The sequence below is a fragment of the Nicotiana attenuata genome, unplaced genomic scaffold, assembly GCF_001879085.1.
Source record: "Nicotiana attenuata strain UT unplaced genomic scaffold, NIATTr2, whole genome shotgun sequence".
Lineage (NCBI taxonomy): Eukaryota > Viridiplantae > Streptophyta > Magnoliopsida > Solanales > Solanaceae > Nicotiana > Nicotiana attenuata.
In genome coordinates, this window is record NW_017671918.1 from 128,492 (window position 1) to 135,238 (window position 6,747).

Consider the following 6,747-nt stretch of genomic DNA (forward strand, 5'->3'; position numbering starts at 1 on the left):
GCAACCAGCTTATGATGCTCATGTTGAAGAAGAAAGTGATGGAAATCCATGGTACCGCGACATCAAAGAATACTTGGCAAAAGGAGAGTATCCGGAGCACGCAACTCATACTCAGAAACGCACACTCCGAAGGTTAGCCAACCACTTCTTTCAAAGCGGAGGAATTATGTACAAAAGGACTCCTGACCTGGGGTTACTATGATCTGTCAATGCCAAGGAAGCATCTAGATTGCTCGAGGAAATTCATGCCGGAACTTGCAGACCACACATGAATGGCTTCGTCTTAGCCAAGAAAATAATAAGAGTAGGGTATTCCCGGATGACTATGGAAACAGACTGCATCAAGTATGTCCAAATGTGTCACCAATGCCAGATACATGCTGATATGATACAGGTGCCACCCAATGAACTCAATGCTACAAGTGCACCCTGGACTTTCTCCGCTTGGGGCATGGATCTCATCGGTCCGATTGAACCCGCTGCTTCAAATGGGCATAGGTTCATTCTAGTGGCCATAGACTATTTCACAAAATGGGTTAAAGCCATATCTTACAAAGTTGTAACTCAGAAGGTCGTTGCAAATTTTGTTGGGGATCGCTTTGTTTGTCGATTCAGAGTACCAGAGTCAATCATCACCGACAATGCCGCCAATCTTAACAGTGATCTGATGAAGGCTATGTGTGACACCTTCACGATCAAGCATAATAATTCCACAGCATATAGGCTGCAAATGAATGGAGCTGTAAAATCCGCCAACAAGAACATCAAGAAGATATTGAGGAAAATGGTGGATAATTACAAACAATGGCACGAGAAGCTGTAGTATGCTTTGCTTGGATATCGTACCACAGTTCGCACATCAATTGGGGCAACTCCTTACTTATTGGTTTACGGTACTGAAACGGTTATCCCTGTCGAAGTAGAAATCCGCTTTCTAAGAATCATACAAGAAGCTGAGCTCAGCGACGCAGAGTGGGTACAAAGCCGCTATGAACAACTGGCCCTCATTGATGGAAAAAGAATGAATGCATTATGTCACTTTCAACTCTACCAGAACAGAATGGCGAGAGCTTTCAACAAAAAGCTCAGGCCGGGTAATTCACTGGGGAAATTGGTGGTGAAACGGATCTTCCCACATCAGGATGAAGCCAAGGGGAAGTTTTAACCCAATTGGCAAGGTCCCTACATGGTTCACCGAGTACTAATAGGAGGAGCACTCATACTTGCATAAATGGACGGAGAGATTTGTCCCAAACCTATCAACTAAGGCGCAATCAAGAGATACTATATTCAGGATTGTTTACATTTCTTCACTTGATGTAACTGAATTACGCTTGACCTGATTCCCGTTTAAGAGGGGATACCTAGGCAGTTGATAGGTTACATGTACTTTGGTTATAAGTACTTTGCTTTATATTTTGATGATCTAACAAACTTACTATCCAGAACCAGATAAGGAACCTGCTACACATTTACAAGATCTCAAGTTCACAAGATTTCAGGTTGGGAGCGTGGAATATGATTTAACTCCTCAGATTGGAAGGAACAGCTGAGGGACTAGGTCCCTACCAGTTCCCGAGGAGACTGTACGAAGTTAACTTTGCAGCTGGAAAGTTACTGCCTGCACACGCTACTGTGCAGAACAGTGCTACAGTCAACTTTCCAGAGAAGACTTCTTACCCACCTTGCTTGCATCATTAGAAGTGATGTCACACATGTATATATGCATTCATGGGAGGTAAAACAAAAAACTTGAACACTATGAACCAGTTCCCACATCGAGTTATTCTGTGTCCTTAGTTGAGATGTAACTTTGTAATAGTTCTTCAAATTGTAATTCCTATCCATCTTATTTAGAAACACTTTGTAGGAACATCTTTGTAACCCTTAAACTTGCGTGTTTAAGTATTGGCTAGAGTTAGTCAAGTTTTAAACTCTAATAGAGTTATTGCAAAGTGGCTTGTAATAGGTGTATTACAAGTTAGTGAGGGATTAAGAGTTTAATTCCTAGGTTGCATAGGTTATAATCTGAGAGTTACTCAGTAGTGAAGTTGAAATCCTACAAGGGTAGGTTGTGGTTTTCAATCCTGTTGAGCTGGGAATTTTCCATGTAAAATTCCTCTTGTCTGTTAACTTCTGTTATGTGCGTGTGTACTGTCAAACCTAATAGAGAACCTGGTTCTTTATAGAAGATGGTGGACCCATATGTTCTATCAGCAGCCCTGTGGGTTCGGTCACATCTTAATAAAATCTTCATTTTCCCCATGATCAGAAACCGGGGCAAGATTGCAAGATCAGCCAACTTCGTCATATGTGGAACAACCAAAAGTATTGCATTTAAACTGGGGCAGAATTTTGAGGGGGCAAGGAGGTCGCAATTTCTCTAAAATGTGTCACAGTCACCGGTTCATCTAAATTATTTGATATCGCATACTACTACATTTCAAATAACTATATTTATCAAACACATGCATATTTTTCGAAAACTGTGTTTCTATGACAGCCAGATGTTGCTTAGGATAACTCAAACAGGAGCTCAAGACAGGAGCAAAGGCAAAGCAAGAAGACAAAAGCACGAACCAACCGTCCCCCGCAAAACTCACAATTTTTCTTTGAATGCAGGCACAATAAATATAACATGAATATTCGCAAATACATACGCACAGCAAAATCACTATCTTCATAACAACAAAGTTGCCAAACACAAACACATAAAGCTAAGAAATACTTTAATCTCTCGCAGCTATTCATTGCTTTTCTTGCAGAGGGTACGCATTGCCCTTCTTGCATGAGACTAAGCATTGTCTCCATTCTTTGCATAGGGATAAGCACTGCCCTGCTTTGCATGAGATTAAGCATTATCTCCCTTTCCTGCACAAGACTAAGAGTTGTCTCCTATTCTTGCATGAGGCTAAGCATCGCCTCCCTAATTGTATAAGGCTAAGAACTGCCTTTCTTTGATCGAGACTAAGCATTGTCTCATATTCCTGCATGAGGCTAAGCATTGCCTCCCTAATTGCATAAGGCTAAGCACTGCCTTTCCTTGCATCGAGACTAAGCATTGTCTCCTATTCTTGCATGAGGATAAGATTTGCCTCCCTAATCGCATAAGGCTAAGCACTGCCTTTCCTTGCATCGAGACTAAGCATTGTCTCATATTCTTTGCATAAGGCTGAGCATTGCCTCCCTAATTGCATAAGGCTAAGCACTGTCATCCCTTGCATAAGACTAAGCATTGTCTCCTCTTCCTGCATGAGGCTAAGCACTGCCTCCTTAATTGTATAAGGCTAAGCACTTCCTTTCCTTGCATCGAGACTAAGATTGTCTCCTCTTCTTGCATGAGGCTAAGCACTGCCTCCTTAATTGCCTAAGGCTAAGCATTGCCTTGTCCTTGCCTAAGATCAAATATTGTCTCCATTATGCCATCAAAGACCTAGAATTATCCTCTGTTCACCTAGGGTTAAGCACTTCCCTCATCTTACACAAGACTAAGCCTTGTCTTGTCTCATCTCACATATGACCAGGCATCATATCTTTGCATTTCATGGGCTGAAACATCGCCATTTTGTCCAAAGGAATCATAGTACGAAGGCATCATCCTCATAGCCGGGAGACACTATTCCATTGCCTGAGGATCTCTCAAATTGCACATCATTATTCAAAGGCGTCATAGTCCAGAGGCACCATCCGCATGGCCCGATGACATCATCTCATGGCCTGCGAATCCTTTATTATACACTTCATGGACCAGGACGTCACAGTCTAAGGACATCATCCTCACCGTCCGAAGACGGCCTTCATGGTCCAAAGGGAATTCGCATCACGTTTAAATTCTCGTAATAACCCATATATATTTGCATGCATCATGTTTTAAGTTTTGCAGGTAATCCAGGAAGTAACCGTTCTTCAAACGGGAGCAATCTTCGCTCTGATTTACGTTCACAACGTTCGCGTCCTTCAATTGTTTCAAACGTAACCGACCACCATTAATTGCATGCCTTTTACTCTATGACGGTTCAGATATCTGCTCTGTGATACATCCATAACATTTCAAATTCACATTCATGACCTCGCATAAATTCATCCGATATTATCTGGCCCAAAAGATACGGTCATTCTCATAACAACTCCATCGATTTCGTTCACCATTGGATCCAGAACTACACACGGCCTGATTCCTGTAATACCAGGGATATGTAGGCAACTCAGGAACCAGGATTTCGCCCCCATTTTCAAATCACATCATTCCTCATTCAATTCGGCCAAAATTGGTCATCATTTTCTTTACCCAACAACTCTTTCATCATTTCTTGGTAAAGATAGCCAGCTGTTGATACCCAATTTTGCCCTCATATTATCCCAAATAGTATATATAGTTTCAAAACATCATTTTGCATCATTATCTAGTTTACAAATCTATACAAGCATTTTTCTACAATTTTCCATAATTTTTATAGCTTTAAAATTAATTTTCTTACATTTAAATTACATAGTAATTATCCCTTTAAATTATTTGTGATGACTTAATCATCCCAATTACTATTTTGCATCCCCATATATGTTTCATAATATTTTCACTTCATTTTGTATAATTATGTTTTTATTTTTAAGCTATTTGCACAATTTTGCAGTAATAGCCCATACTCATATAGAAATGCTGTTTATTTATGATTATTTGTGTCAAAATAGAATTTTATATTTTTATAATACTAAGTTATTATTTGTAATCATTTCAGTGTATAAATAAGATTTTTTACTTATTTATCAAGTATTTTTATAAATTATTTTTGCGTATTTAAATAAAAGCCTAGCTTTGAACTAATTATGGACCAAATTGGCCCAATCTTCTTAGCCCAACTCCTGGACCAAGACCAAACGATCCCTTTAGTCCTAACCCGGTCGATAACCTGTTTTATGAGTCGCCCCGTTCGTCTTAAATCCTAGCCGTTGATCTCTTAAGATCAACGCCCTCATTCACTCTCCCATTTTAATTAACCTAACCCGCCCCAAAACCCTATCATTTCCTCTAAGACGCCGCCTTTGAATCCTCTCTTCTCCTCTCCTCAGAACCCTAGCCGCCCTCTCGAATTTCTCCAAACCCGTCTCAACCATGGGTTATTTCCATTATTTCCTTGCCTTTTGTGTGTTATCTCGTTATTTTCTACAAAACCATGGTATCACATAGTACTTGCCTAAACATGGAGAGTACTATCTCTGTAATACTGGCTATTCAACTTCAATCACTTGAATCTGGACGATATTTCGTCCATATGCATCATGACCAGGCTATATGGGTCCGATTAACCAAGATTTCTGGCCAATCTCTAATGTCTATCAACTAGGGTTTACCTAATTTTTTTTCCTAATCCGATTTTTATTGACTCGGCGTGTTACTACTTCCTTATTTATGTTTGAATTTACAGTATTTTCTTGTTTACTTGTTCAATTTCTGTCACTATATAAATCCCTTCCCCCATTCCCCTTTAGGACAGACCTTAATCGCTAGATTTTCACTGAAAGTTGGAGTTATCACTTTACTGTTCTCTTGTTCTACACCTAGGTTCTTGGCCGACCGAAAGCCAAGGCCACTGAGATTCGATTATTCAACCTTTTCTTGGTGCGAGCATTGCCCGGGGTTCCTTTGAAGCCCTTGGGAATTTTGACGCATTACGATTCTGGGTTCTTGTGGAACTTTGTTCTTTATTGTTGTCTATTTAACTGGTAAGTTACTTGACTTTTGCAATTTCATTTTTGTGTGTCTATGATTTGCATATATTCTCACTTCTGAAATTCATGGCTTAATGTGTTTCTGAGCTACTTTTGTATGCAATTCTGTTTGCTTTACACTCGTTTTAAGTCTCTTTAGCATTTAATTTCACCTAATGTTGCCAGTTTTGAAACATGCTTATGCCTAATTTGAATAATTTAGATTCTCTTAAGTCTGTTTAGCCAATGTGTTTTGGGCTACTTCTGTGTGTGACCTTATCAACTTTACACTTGTTTGAACCTCGTTAGTATTTAATTTTACTTAAAAGCTGTCAATTCTGTTATTTGAATGTGCTTCATCTGAATAATTTGGAACTTCTTTAGTTAATTAGTCTACTGGTCAATACCTAAAGGCTTGCGTTTGCTATTTGACATGACTTTACTTTCCCACTCTATTCAAATCTCTCTAATGATAGTCTTGCATATGTAATGTGTCTTAATCTGTGTTAGGACCTTTTCTATCAACTATGATTTGCTTCCCTGATAGTGTGCCTCGAAGCATATCCCTGTTTTACTTAGTCTATATCCTTAGTAACTATTTGAAACCTTTAGAATAGTCATCTTAGTTTATGTTTCCCATACCATGTTTTTTGCTTCATGATACAAGTTAACATGGTTGTCTTATGACACTGGGATGTATACTTAGCATAATTTGCACGTTTTAGGTTTTAACTCGTTTGGTATTATGCACATGTGTATGATAATCTTTGTCAATCCTGCAAACTTGTTTCTCCCCTAACTCTTTCAACATGATTCTGCCAATGTGTTGTTTTGCTAAGTGTTGAACTTGCCACTAAGTCTTGTTGAACCTGCTTCTAAGTCCTGTGACCTGCTTGATTAGTTGCTCTGTGTTCTCAACTTTGCTATGTCTTCTTTAAGCTATAAGTGTATTTCCTCAACTTTTGTCCCTTAACCATTGTCCACTCTCTCCCTCTCATTTGTTACCTATGCTATCCTGAACCTACCATTCTTGTTCGGCTG